We start from the raw sequence: 15,523 nt of genomic DNA, 5'->3' as shown, positions 1-15,523 counted from the left end.
GATGTTGGTCATGAGCAACATCGTAGATGCAACTGGAGTTGGTAGGCTCCATGAAATAAGCCGGACACAGGACAAGCTATCATGACGTTGCTCATATGTTCAATCGAAAACATCTGATCTCGTGGAAGTTGAACGTGGAATGGTGGTTACCACAGGCTGGAGAGAGTAGCTGGGACAGGGCCATGGGGAGAGAGAGGTTAATCCACTGGGACAAGTTGTAGTTAGCAGCAAGAGGGTGACTACCTATATTAGTGCACTGCACATTTCCAAAAGCTGAGAGAGAGATTTCTTAATGTTTTACTACAAAGAAACAGTAAATAGGGAAACCGGCACATTTAACCTGATTGAAACACTCTACAGTGTATATATGTGTTGAGACATCATGTTTCACATTATCGTGTAGAGCCCTGTGTTTCTATGTCTCTGCTAAAAATCAATTTAATTGGCTGGGCAGTGATGGTGCATGCCTTTAATCTCAGCACTCAAGAGGCAGTCAGGTGGATCTCTGTGAGTTCGTGGCCAGCCTGGTCTACAGAGTGAGTTCCAGGACAGGCTCCAAAGCTACACAGAGAAACTCTGTCTCAAACAAACAAACAAGCAACAACAAAAACCACACACACAGACACACACACACACACACACACACACACACACACACACACACAAGAAAGAGAGAGAGAGAGAGAGAGAGAGAGAGAGAGAGAGAGAGAGAGAGAGAGAAAGGAAGGAAGGAAGGAAGGAAGGAAGGAAGGAAGGAAGGAAGGGAGGAAGGAGGGAAGAAAGAAAGAAAGAAAGGAAAGAAAAGGAAAGGAAAGGAAAGGATACCAAGTCACTACTCTCAGGAGTAGGAAAGTAAATATTCTTTCTAGTGTTTCCAGGCTTTATTTACTGTGAGAAGCTCTGGAAAGGGGGAGTCAGAGCTACTAATTACCATTTTTTTTCCTTCTGGAGAAAGCAGTATGGGCATAATTCCTCTATTAAAATAGACGGATGGCTGCTGTTTTGGTGACCTTGTGAATCTTCCCGGTTTGCTGTTTCCTTGTTTGTTGGTTTGTGAATTACATGAATGCAGCCTTAAATTCAATGATACCATACGGCTATTGGCAGAGAAGTATACATTTTCCAGAATGCTGTGAGAGCTCTTTTGGTGAAGCCTGAAGATGTCCGAAGGCTATTCTGTCAGGGGTCTTGATCTAGCACATATTCATCCAACTGTGAAGATACTTTCAATGGCAGAAGCATTTGCTGTTTGGGGAACATTCATTTTTTTAAATGCATTGGGCTAAGAAAGATCTGCCTTCCTACAACAGCCACAATTTGGCCTGAATTCTAGTGAGAACTTGTGCTCTGCCTCCCCAGTTCTGCCCTCTCTTCCCCCTCTTTTCTCTGATTCTCTCTCTCTCTGTGTCTCTATCTCTTCTTACCTTCCCCTCCCTCCCCCTCTCTCTGTCTCTTTCTCTTCCTCTCCTCTCTCTCCTCCTCTGTCTCTCTCTTCTCCTCTCTCCCCCCACCCCTGTGACCTTTTAGATTTTGGGAAGACTCACAGGAGGCTCTTCTACAAATCAGACGTCCCCCCTCCTTTTAGATGTTCTGTATTTAATAAATATGAGTCTCAGGCTTGGTACCATGCTGTCACTTATTTATTTAATGACAGGGTCCAGCTACATAGTCCAGGCTACCTTTGAACTGTTCTTCTGCCTAGACCTCCCAAGGGCTAGGGCTACAGATGCACTCGGCCACACCTGGCCCACTCTGTGGCTTCCTGATGCTCTTTGATTTATTAATGTCTTACATAAAGTATAAATCATTCAGGGCCAGAGAGATAGCACAGGGTACAATGTTGTCCGTCCCCAGAATTCGCACAGTAGATGGGAAAATGTGACTCCCTCAAGTTGTCCTCTGACCTACACACACACACACACACACACCTCACATTATAAACTGGGGTCCAATCCAGACAGTCTCTTGACAAGCCCAGACTGCTGTGATTTTCAGCTTTGCCACAAGCACGCTGCCCTGTTCACATCTTATGTTTATAGTCCCCCACTGTCTTCACACCAACCGATGGCATCGTCCTTACCTACCTTCCACTTGGATCGATAATTAGCTGTATATGTAAAGTCCATATTTATTCCTATTGCATTATTACCTTCTTTGTTTGGATCCTAACGCCCCAAATAATAACATTCTTTTGCAGTTTGTCATCTAGCTTCACACTTTTTCTTTCCCCTGGGTTTGTGCCTTCCGTCTTCCTAACGGCAGGTCCTGCCCCTCTGCATAAAATCACTGAAAACGCAATTGAACAAGACAAGGCCAACTGCTTCCCTTCTCTTCTAATCAATTATTGAACATCAAAGCTTGGAAGCAGAACAGAATGTCCAGGTGGAGCACCAGTTAAACATTGACTTCCACTTGACATTGCTCCAATGTCACCCTCAGCGGATTGAACTGGAAAGGGAGGACGGCGAAGCAACTGGAGATAATTCTAGGAAATGCTTAGAATGCCTAATGGGAACAACTATTGGAACTATAGATTCCCATGCGTTGATGCATTCAGAGCTAGGAATTTATGAACAGTTTAATGTAGAGCCTTTAGTGTTTGTTTGGACTCACTGAATTTAGAGTTACACTCTACTAAAATCCAGAGTTAGAAAACTTGTTTTGAGCTTTTTACTGAGGTATTTTATGATTCTAAACATCTTCCCCAAATGGTTCCTTAAAAATTCAAAATTTTAAATGTTACAAAGAACATTTTTGGAAGATATCTTGTTTAGCACAGAGCATCAGTAGAGCTTCAGCTGTGAAGACACTTGTGAGCTGTGTGGTTGTGTCAGCTCTAGGAATGAAGTAAGTACTACACACACACACACACACACACACACACACAGAGAGAGAGAGAGAGAGAGAGAGAGAGAGAGAGAGAGAGAGAGAGAGGAGAGAGCACACTAGGAAGATTGCTCAGTCAGCATGCACTCACACAAGTATGAGAACATGAATTCAGGTCCCCTGAAGCCTCATAAAGTCAGAGATGGTTGCGTGTGTCTGTAATCTCAGTGCTCTCATGGTGACATGGGAGGCAGGAACAAGAGAATCCCTGGAAGATCTTGAGCCAGCTTGTCTGGATACACTGTGCCAAGAAAGACAGCCTGTATCAAACAAGGTGGAACACCTGAGGGTCTCCTCTGACTCCCACACATCAACAGTGGCAAGCATATATATGCCAGCACTCACCCACATGGACATGCACAGGCGCTCGCACACATGAATTAAAAAAAAAAAAAACAAAGAAAAAAATGTGTTCTCAATTGGATTCTACTTGTAGAATGAAATTAAAGTTGTGTTTCTCTCTCTGCACAAAAAATCAATTCAAAGTGGATTAAAGACTTCAATGTAAACCTGAAAAAGACTCCAATAGCACAAGAATTACCCAATAGAATAAACATAAAATTAAGATGTTTCCATAACAACAAAGAAAATAATTACCACAGTGAAGAAACAGCCAAAGGAAGCAGGTGGGGGGAGGGGGATCTTGGCTAACTGCACCTTAGACAAGGTATTTTTGTCTTTGTTTTTCAAGACAGGGTTTCTCTGTATAGCTTTGGTGCCTGTCCTAGATCTCACTCTGAAGACCAGGCTGGCCTTGAACTCACAGAGATCTGCCTGGCTCTGCCCCCCAGGTGCTGGGATCAAAGGCGTGCGCCACCGCCACCTGATCTAGAATACATACAGAACTACCAAGGCTAACGCCAATAGAAAGAAAAAGAAAATCCAATCAATGAATGGGCTAACCGAACAGAATAAACAGTCGTCAAAAGAAAAGATACAAATGACCACTAATACTTGAAAAAGTGTTTAATGCCCTCAGCCTTCAGGGCAACACTAATGAAAATGACTTCTAGACTGCATCTCAGCCAGTCAGAACAGCCAGCATAAAGAAACGGTGCAGGTGAGGTTGCTGATGAGAATGTAAACTTGTAAAATGTACAGACACCTGTCCTCTTCAGCCACATCCATGTACTCTCCCCCTCATTCTCCCAACTCTTCTGTCTCTCATCCTTATCCTCTCTTCTGTTTAACTTAATCATAACCTTCCAGACATATAGCAGTCTCTAAAATCTTCAGACCCCAACATTATCCCAACCTTCTCCTCCTGCATACTTTATCCACATTTTAAAAAAATTCAGTGTTTACCTAATACTTAATCTTTATCCTCATCCACCATACTCCCCTCCTGCTCCCAGTCTTAATAACTAAAATCTTAATCTATGCTATGCTATCCTTGGTTGTTTATCCTCCAATGGTTATTGAAGTCCAAAGGGTCACTGTCACAGATAGCTAGTCTGGATTTACATAGTGCTACTATCAAGCAGCTATGTTGCTCTCCCAGTGAATAGACTACTCAAGGAACAGGATAGAGATTATACCAAGTACCCTAAGACCCTGGACCGTTTCAGAGCTGGGGATGGAATTTCTGGTCTCATGTGTGCTAGGTAAGGCCTCTGCCGCTGAGCTGTGTCCGCAGACTCTGAAATAATTTTTAGCAAAGAAAGTATACTGAAAGCAGCAAGATAGAAATGCCAAGTCACTTACAAAGGTAAAGCCACCAGAATAACAGTGGATCTGTCAACTAAAAGTTTAAAATCCAGGAAGCCCCTTGCAAGATAACTGCCAGCCCAGAACATCTATACCCAGAAAAGCAACCTGCCAGGAGCCGTGTGACTTCTTCAGGGGACAAGGCCTGAGAATAGGATGAACAAGTTCTCCTTATGGCGAGGCCCTGGAGAATCTGACCCATTTTGGCAAGGCCGCTGGATAGTTCACTGCATAATTCTGGGCATGACCCTAGGTCCTATGTGCTACCTGCTCTCTTTGCTCTCCTTATACAAACCACATTGCTGACTGCCTCTAGTTTCACTTTCTCAGAGCCATGGATAAGATAGCCTTTACAAGAAAAACATCCCTCTGATGACTCTCCTCTGGGTGACCCAGAGGGAATATTGTTAAAAATAGACAGTGGGCCTGATTCAGCTCCTAAAGCCTTTGATGTTTCAAGTGTGACCATGAATTCAGGATTCTCAAGAACAGGATGTTGCTTTTCCAATACACCCTGTGACTAGCTTGAAAGTGTCGCAGTAGTTCATGATAATATTACAAATTTGCACAACTCTTCTGGAGAGAATGATTTTAACCACAAGAGTCTAGGAGAAATGCTAATTAATAAATAGAGGATATCAGGAGTTAAGGGGAACAGTCTAGGAAGAGGGAATGAAGCAGAATCATAGAAACCACTAGAGACAAAACTGTCTCTCACTTTGCATGACCCAGTAACCACAAATGCTGCCAAGTGGGCACACTGTTCCACCTGTGGGTGTGTGTGCCTAGTTAGACAACTTCCTTTGTGACTTGCAACACTGCTTATACTTCTAACAGTGGAGCTATGAATCAAGTAGGCCATTCTAACAACAGCAAAAATAAAATAAAATAAAATAAAATAAAAAAACTCCAAAGATTTTAATTCATTGAGGTCATAGATAAAATTAACCTAACAGAACGATCCATCCAAACCCTGCAAAATATACCTTCTTCTCTGCAGCCCACAGACCTTTTTATTAAGTAGACCATGTTTTAGGATACAGAGTAAACTAATCACAATGAAACGAGGCTGAAAGTCAACAAGAGAACCCATAGAAAAGTCACAAACTCAAGGAGACTAAACAACACACGATTGAACAATGCATGGGTCTGTGAAGACATCAAGGAAGAAATGAAAATGTCCCTAGAATCGAATGAAGACAAAAGCACAGTAAACCAACCCCTTGGGATACAGCAGAAATCCTAGGTGGGGAGTTCATGGCTCTAAGTGCCTGCTTAAACCATAGAGATCCCAAATAAATAATGATACACCTTGTAGATCTGGAAAAGGAACAGGCCAAATCCCAAATCAACACAGGAAAGAAATCATGAAGATCAGGGAAGAAATCAGTGAAATGGACACAAAACAAAACACTACCCTCCCATTAATAAAACAATGTTGGTTCTTTGCAAAGATAAACATGATAGAAAAACTCATAGCCAAAACTAATCAGCAGAGACAGAAGACCCAAACTAATAAAATTAGAGGCAAAAGTCAGCCATTACAACACATACCGATGAAAATCAGAAAATTGGGGCTAACCTAAAAAAACACATTTACTACATTAGAAAATCTAAAAGAGATTTATTTCCAGACACATATGACCTACTAAAATTAAGCCAACATGAGATATATTATTGTCATTTTTTTTCTAAATGGACATAATGTCACACTACTTTGTAAGCATTTTTTTTTTCTTTTCTTTTTTTTTTTTTTTTTAGACAGGGTTTCTCTGTGTAACAGCCCTGGCTGTCCTGGAACTTGCTTTGTAGACCAGGCTGGCCTCAATCTCACAGAGATCCACCTGCCTGTGCCTCCTGAGTGCTGGGATTAAAGGTGTGTGCCACCACGCCTGTCATTTATAAGCAGTTTTTATAGCCAGAGATTTGGGCTGCTGTCAACACTGGTCAAGGAAGACTCTTTCTTGCTGAAGATAATGGTTGGGGAATGAACTCAACTGGTCAAAGTACTTAGAATGAGCGACTGTGAGTGCTCAGCCCTAAATGGGACATTGTACTAGTTTTATCGCTGTGATAAAATACCCTGATGAAAAGTGAGGAATCGGTTGTTTGTGTTCACAATTCCAGGTTGCAAGTCACTCTTTGAAGGTTAGTTAATCATAGAAGCAGGATTCTGAGACAGCTGGACATGCCATATTCACAGTCTTGAGCAGAGGAACACAAATGACATCATTCTTTCTACTAGCTTTCTCCAAGGTCCAGCTGATGGAATTGCTCCTCCCACAGTGGGCTGAGTCTTTCTACATCAATTGACAGTCTAGACAACCCCCCACCCCTCCCCTACACCCCTCCCCCACATCCCTCCCCCAGCCAGACATGCACGTAAACCAATCTAATCCAGATAATTCCTCAGCTGAGTCTCTCTGTACAGGTTGTTCTAGGGTGTTTTAAATTAACAGTTTAAAATTAATCAGCATAATACACCCCTGGACAACTTGACACACACAGCGGACACACCACTTTAAGCTGTAATTTTCCACCCTTGTCCCCAAGGTCTCATGCTAATCTTGTAACATTTTTAAAGTCTAAAGTATTTTAACTGTGGACTCCTATAAAATAAGAAGCAAGTCACATACTTACTCCAAAAAGGGAAGAATGGAGCATAGCACATAAACTATTGCAATTAAGCAAAACCAAAATCCAATGGTGTAAATACCAAATCCTGTGACTCAAAGCCCAAAATGTAGTGCTCATCTTCTCAGCCACAAAGAGCTTGGGTAGCCTCACCTCACCAGCTCTACCATCAGTTACACAGAGTTTCCCTCTAAGGTCAGGGTCCATTTCATACCTGCAGCTCTCCTTGGTAGATGACCCCCAGTCCTGGTATCTTCACTATCCTGGGGTCTCCAATGCAAACTAGGGTTCCCTTCACCAACAACCTTTCAGGGCCTCTTTGCAGGGCCTCCAATCATACAACAAGGTAGCAAGCCTCAGCTAACTCTCGATGACCCTTGTCCCCAGTCTTGCATGCCTCATGCCTTCCAAACAAGAATTGCTTAGGTGACTGTTCCATTTCCAAGCTCTGCTGAGGTATAGCCTGGCCTCCTTGGGTGCTGCTGTGTGCCTACGCTGAGAAACAGTTTCCTCTTGTCCAGATGAATCACAGAAGCCTAATTTCAGTGATGTTGGTCTCTTTGACCATCTCCTCCAGCATAAGAAGCACATAACAGATCTCTAAGCCAAAAATTCTACATGAATATTCCCTAGTCCTGTTGACAAAGTCCTTGGTCCCTTCTGAAACTTGATATGGGTCTCCAATGTCAGCATTTCCCATCTCTCAAGCTTCTATAAGAACAGGTCATTAATCCCCTACCCACAGCACTCAATGGTTTTTCCAGCCCAAAGTTCCAAAAGGTTTCCATATTCTTCCAGAAAATAACGTGATTAAATTCATCAAAACAACCCCACTTCCCTGCTACCAACCTCACTTCTGGTTTCATCCTTTTGCTGTAATTCAGTATCTTGAGAAAAAAGCAGCTCAGGGAAGGAAGGGTTTACAGTTCCGGGTTACAGTCCACTACTTCCGGAAGTCAAGGCAGAGACTTGTCACATCCAGAGTCAAGAGCAAAGAGAATGAATCTATACTTCCTTCTTTCCTTGATGCTTAAACTCAGCTGTCTTGACTCTTATATAGTTCATGGCCCAGTCCATGCTATGGCACCTCCCACATATAGGGTGGGTCTTCCCCACCTCAGTTAACAACCATTACAATTCCCTAGACATGCTAACTGGCTAACCTGATCTGGACAATTCCCCCACTGAGGCTTTCCTCTTGGGTAATTCTAAGCTTTGGCAAAATTGGCATTCAAGACTAACCATGACGGACATATCAGTCTTCCCTACCAAGGAAGAGGAGGTGAGAATAACTTAAAAGCTACAGGGTGATGATGAGAGGTACGAAATGCTCTCTTCTGGATTTGACACGGCTAATGTCCTCAAGGACTCACAATAGCTGTGCTGAACTCAAAAGGATTAAGCCAGTCTAAATCCCAGCATGGGGAGGGAAGGGGCTCATGAGCCCACCCCAAGCTGAGGAGCAATAGGCAATTGATGTCTTCTGAGGGAGGGAGAGTCACCTTTCTTTGTGTGGTGTGGCCATTGAGAGATTGCCTACGCTCCGGTGCATGGCCCCATAGCCATGCACGTATGGGCAGCACTAACGGACACAGTAGGTTATAAAAAGGAGGAGGAGGAAGAGCAGGAGGAGGAGGAGACATGCGGTTGGGAGGAGAATTGCTGAGAAGGGGTGTGGTAGGGAATTAGGAAGAGGTGAATGGATGAGATCAAACCTGCAACCTAGGACATCACTGGTGAGGTATTAGAATGGTAAATTGCCCCCAGAAAAATACTGTAAGATTCCTTAATTCTACTCTAGGATAGACTCCTAAAGTGAAAGCAAGGAAATAAACAGACATTTGCATGCCCAAGAATACAACAACATTTTCACAATAACCAAAAAGTATAAAAGCAACTCAAGTATCCATTTTGTGAATAATAAAGAGAATGTATGTATTAGTCTGTGAGAGATGCTGTAACAAAACACCACAAACTAGGTAACTTTGCAAAACACAGTGTTTTTTTTAACAATTCTGAGTACAGAAGTCAAAGACCAAGATGTTATAAGGGTTGGTATGTGGTGAGGCCCTCTTCCTGGTTTATAGATGGCACCTTTTTGTTGTATGTTCATGTGACCTTTCCTCTGTGCTTGTGTAGAGAAATCCTGGGTGCGTTCATCACCTTCTGGACACAAGTTCTGTTAGATTAGGGCCTATCTTTATGACCTTACCTAACATGAATTATCTACACAAAGTCCCGAATACAGACCTCTCAGTTGGGGTATGAACATAAGAACTGAGTGGGGTTGAACAATTGAATCCATTACAAAACACAATTCAGCCTTGAGGAGGTGGAAATTTCTGTTCTGGTGAGAAGGCTCAATTGGTAAAGTGTTTGCTGTTCAAGCATGAAGACTTAAATCTCCAGTAACCATGTAGAAAGCCAAGCATGGCAGTGTGTTTCTGTTATCCCATTCCTGAAGAGGCAGAAATAGATGGAGCCCTGGGGATCCCTGGCCGGCCAGCCTAGCCAAATCAGTGAGCTCCATGTTCAGTGACAGACCTTATCTCAGAAAACAAGGTGGAAAAAGCGGGAGACCCCTAATGTTGACCTCTGGCCTCCACACACTCACACACACAAGTACACACGTGTGTGTACATACGTACACTACGACCCCATGCAAAAAGAAAATTCTGAACGTGTTATATGATATAAATGACCTTTGGGGACATAGACGAAATAAAATAGTCACAAAGAGCACTCAAGCAGGATTCCAGTTACATCAAGTTCGTAGAGTAACTAAGTTCTTTGAGACAGAAAGCAGAGAGGCAGTTGCCAGAGATGAGCTAGTGTTGAAGGGTGCAAAGTTTCAGTTTTTCACAATGAAAGTGTCATGGAGATGGATGGTTTCGAAACAGTGTGAAATGTACTTAATGCTGGGACTGCGAGCATAAAACAGTGGGAACTATAAACTGCTTCATGCTGCTTACTATGATTCTGTAACAAAAGAATGCACCTGAGCCAAGCACTCTCAGCTTACAGCATTCCTGCTTCAGTCTGAAATCTTCAAAGGGCACGCATGCCTGCTGAATCTGCTGCTCCAAACCAACGAGAACATGTCCCCTTGCCCTGTCACTGTGATGTGTGTCTACCCTGTCACCCACTGGCCAATGTTTGTGTGCATGTGCGTATGTAAGCACATGTGCTTGGGTATAAGTGCATGCGAGCGCTTGTGTGTGTGTGTGTGTGTGTGTGTGTGTGTGTGTGTGTGTGCGCGCTCTCGAGCATGTTTTTTTCCCAACCATATAAGGAAATTTATCTTTCTCGAAAAATAAATAAAAAATTTATCTTTCTATAAAATCTAAATTTTCATTGTGGATTGTAGCTTAATCTTTCCCTTGTATTATCATCTCAATGATGACAATTAAAATTATGTATTTACTAGGTTATGGGAAAAATCAGTGTGGGGACTTCCAAATTTTGCAAGAATGTAAATAATTGAACAATGTTGTCAAGTGGGAATTGATGGTAAAACAACAGAACAGGAAAGTCCCCAAGCGAGTGTGTTTCCTGCTTCTTTGCCTTCCCCGAATGATATCAAATGCAGCAAATGCCTTGGTCCCAGCATAATAAATGTTATGAATAAATGAATCCATATGTATATGTGCACATCACAGAAAGGTTTGCCGTAGTGAAGGACGTAGTGAAGGACGGGAGGAACCCAGGTCTCTAGCAAAGCACTGTCGGGCAGATCTGTAGTCAACATATTTTTTGAGAGCATGACATTATTGCAGGGATAATTCTCTTTTTAAATGCAGCGTAATGCACTTTAATTTAGGCAGCATTATTGTTCAAGTGTAGCAGAACATTTGGAAATGAAATTTAACTCAATACCACTTAGTCCCTTTGCAAAGCAGGGGGTGTGGAACCAGTGTGTGACTTCTGTGCATCTGTCTAAATGCCTTCCCACAGACAAAATTTAAAAACCTGCTAGAACAAGGGTTCTCAATCTGTGTGTTGCAAACTCCATAGGGTTGCATATCAGATATTTATAGTATAATTCATAATAGTAGTAAAAATTACAGTTATGAAGTAGCAATGAAAATAATTTTATGGTTGGGGGTCACCACAGTGTGAGGAACTGTATTGAAGGGTCATGACATGGGAATCACCACAACATGAGGAACTGTATTGAATGGTCATGGCATGGGAATCAGCACAACATGAGGAACTGTATTAAAAGGTCATGGCATGGGAATCAGCACAACATGAGGAACTGTATTAAAGGGTCATGGCATGGGAATCAGCACAACATGAGGAACTGTATTGAAGGGTCATAGCATGGGAGTCAGCACAACATGAGGAACTGTACTGAAGGGCCATGGCCTAAGGAAGGTTGAGAACCACTGCTCTAGAATGAAGTTGGTTCATCTTGTTGGAAAGAAGAGAGCTGAAACAATGAAATTTAGCTTTTTCAGTGCTTTGTGTTGGAGCTTGTAAGTAAACAGGAATAACGTACTCTAAAATGAAAAACCGGTAGAAGGCCAAAAACTCAGAATTTTGAGCAGTTAATCTCTGAAGTGAGCAGCTAATAAATGAAAGCTGCTCAATGGTTGTGTGGCCAGCTGGGAGGTGGAGGAAGGAGGATCAGAAGCCCAAGCCTGCGTTAGACAGCAAGTTCCAAGCCAGCCTGGTGGGCCACAAGAGATCCTGTCTCAAAAAGCAAAACACCTTAAGATGTTTAAATGCTGAATGAAATGTTTGTTATATTTCCAACATTACATTGTTTGATGGGGAGAGGAGGAGAGGGTCAGACGTGTCCCATCTTCTGGGGACCGTGTAACAACCAGAAATGAAAGCAACAGAGGTAAACAAAGGCAGGCCACTCCAAGATACAGGCAGGCAAGGACTTTCTGAAAGGACTCTAATGGCATGGGTAATAATCTTAGGAACCGAAAATTGGGATTACATGAAATTATAAAACTTCTGCGCAGCACAGGAAATAATTATCAGAGTGAAGAGATGGACCAAAGAATGGGAGAGAATCTTTCCTAACTATACACCAGAGGATTAATATCCAGAATTCATAGAGAATTAAAAACCTTAAATAATCCCTCCAAATCACCAAACCAATAAATAGGCAAATGAACTGAACAGACGGTTTTTAAAAGAAGAAATACAAAAAGCTACTAAGTATATGACAAAGTACCCTTAGCATCAGGAAAATGCACCTTATAACTAAATTGAGATTCTGTTCCAATTAGAATGGCTTACATAAAGAAAAGAAAAGAAAAGCAAATTCTGGTGAGGATGGGGAAAGCCTGGTGGAAACGCAGCCTGGGATAGTCTCTGTGGAAACCAGCACAGAAACTCCTCAGGAACAGAAACTAGAGCATCATCTAGAGCTGGATCGCTCTTAGAGAATATACCCGCGGGAATCAACGTTAGCATCCACGGGGCTATCTGCACATATGTGCAGATATCTTACGCTGTAAGCACAATAGCCAGGATATGGCTACATCCATCAAGATGAGGATGATTAAAAGAAACATGGTAAACACACACAATGAAAGTGTATACAGTCATAAAGAAACATGAGTTCCTATTGCTTGTAGAACTAATGGAAATGGAGAGCACACTGTAAATTAAGCCAGACTCAAAAAGACACACAAAAAAAATGTAGTCTCTCATATTCAGAATCTAGGTGTGTGTGTGTGTGTGTGTGTGTGTGTGTGTGTGTGTGTGTGTGTTACCAGAAACTGGAGTTCACAGGGTAGCTGGACCAACATAAGTTTCCTTACAGGCCAAGCCTCCAGATTTGATGACTTAAGAAGCCTGAGTGCTGAGTACCACCTGGCCTGGAAGTCCACAAGGTAGGGGGGCAGCAGACAGGGGCAGAAGGAGACTGTAGCACAGGGATAGCATGAGCTAGCCAGCACCAGTTCTCTAAACATAGGATAGTAAGTATGCTGCTCCGTCCTGCCTCCAAATCCCATGAAATGTCCTGGACTCACCAATACTATTCAGAGACGGGAACTCTGACACATACAGTTCCATCCTAGCCCACACCCCAGGCCTAGCCTCCTTGATTTAGGTTGTCACGGTAAAGAGCTCTCTCCTGTGACATGTTATGACTCTTAGCTAAACATTCAGAATCAGACTTTATTTTTAGGTGGTGTGATATCAATGATAGAAACTGGACAAATACATAGCCAGTTTATCATTGAATACAAAGAAAAATTAAAGCAAAAAATTATTTCTGAGCAAGTTTGATAGCTCATGATGCTCCCTTGAAAGCACTGAAATTATGCTTGTATTGCTGGACATAGTTTGGGTAACTTCAGCTTTCTCCTTAGGGCTACAGTGTAAAGGATAGATGCATTGTCTTCAGTCTAGAGGGCTAGCAGCTCCAAACAAGATGGGGGAAATAAAGCAAAGGCTATCACCTCTCTGTAATCCTCAAGATTTCATCTGGGTTCTTCCACCTAGCCTGGAGGCTGAGACAGGAGCACATAGGTGAGCAATACCAGGGAACTATAGTGAAAACAGAGGAAGGAGAGGGAGGTTGGGAGGGAGAAGAGAAAAGCATTTCCTCCTGAGGAGTGTCTATCTACCTATGATGTCAGTGGGTAGCCTGAAGCTTTTCATCTTTCTTTGATTACAAGGAAGACATATCAGTAACCGTCCATAGAGGAGAGAGGCTTAGGTAGGACTCTGATAATTATGAACACTCCTGTATCAGTCAGGGTTCTCTAGAGGAACAGAGCTGATAGAACACACACATGTACACACATATAATGGGCTTTATCAGAGTACCTTACAGGTTGTGGTCCAGCTAATCCAACAATGTCTGACTACCAACAGAAAGTCCATGAGGCTGGATGTCTCAGCTGGTCTTCAGCATACATTGGGATTTGGAAGAAGTAGGCTCTAACACCAGTGAAGTGGGAGTGAGGGCAAGTAGGCAAAGAGCAAAAGCTTCTTTCTTTCTGGTCCTTTATATATAGACTGCCATGAGAAGTTGTATCCTAGATTTAGGATGGGTCTTCTGATCTCAAACGATTCAGTTAACTAAAAACTTCTCACAGGTGTGCTCAGTGACTTGGATTTTTTAGTTAACTCCAGATTAGTCAAGTTGACAACCAAAAATAGCCATCACGGACCATCCTGCTTGGGCTCACCTCAGTGGTTTCCAGTGGAAGTACTAAACTGAGGAGGCTGGCCTGCCTAGGGTTGCAACAAAGGTCAGAGTTAAGGTGGCCAAGCTATTCTCATTTCACCTCTGAAAATTCAATGATGTAGAAGTCATTTCCTCAGAAGCCAACCTAGATGGGAGCACATGTGTCATTGGAAAGAAGGGTTTGTCTTACTGGACAAAGGGAGAAATTAAAGCCAGAGGAAAGGCAATGTGCAGCCATCTTTACTTGTGTGTGTATGTGGGGGGGGGCAGGGTGGTCAATCAGTTATATTCTGAAGCTGAATTCAAAGCTTTCTCCAAGATTCCCTAAATATCCTTGGATAACAATGAAAATGTAGCCAAGACCAATGAAGGGTTGAAATTCTCACATGCAGTTTTATCCTCTGTAACTGCAGGAGAGAAAGAAGGTGGAGAGGTGAGCATAAGCAAGGGGTAGACATGGATTGAGAGATCATTCCATCACCTGCTAAATGCAGAAGATTCTATCTGGGTTGCTAGGATGAGCAGGCTACTGGACTCACTGTTAGGATAGAAGCTGTCTTTAAAGTGGCCTTGCATTAGAGTCACTTGTTCAAAATATTATCCACTCAGCTGATATAGAGGTTAGATTTTGGAGAGTGGACCCCTGCCCTTGGCCATGTGGGGGTGAGCAGTTTTTTTGTTTTTCTCCTCTTCTTCTCTGGAGTTGCTCTTGAACTGTGAGGTATATTTTAATAAATGCTTCTCACTTTCACACAGTCCATCATTTTCCTGTGGGCACAGTCTCAACCTCACATCTGCTTCAGCTTGCAAACATTCTACATGAAGGCATTGTGTGGTGATGGCAGGGATGCACAGTGGTCGTGTGGCTGCCTGCCTGCATGTGTGGCTTTTGTTTGTGTTGTATCATTATGTGGGAATAATTGGACACATTCCTACCCCAATTTGGAGACTGTTTTCAGTTGATGATGGTTTCAGATTTTGAGACAGGGTCTCACTTTGTAGCTCTGGCTGACCTGAAACTTGCTATGTAAACTAGACTGGCCTCATACTCGCAGAAATCCACCTGCCCCTGCCTCTTCAGTGCAGGGATTAAAGGTGTGTTCTGACTTAAAGTACAAGGCCAGAGGTTGTGTG

The sequence above is a fragment of the Onychomys torridus genome, chromosome 6, assembly GCF_903995425.1.
Source record: "Onychomys torridus chromosome 6, mOncTor1.1, whole genome shotgun sequence".
NCBI classification, from domain to species: domain Eukaryota; kingdom Metazoa; phylum Chordata; class Mammalia; order Rodentia; family Cricetidae; genus Onychomys; species Onychomys torridus.
This window is presented reverse-complemented; position numbering follows the sequence as displayed.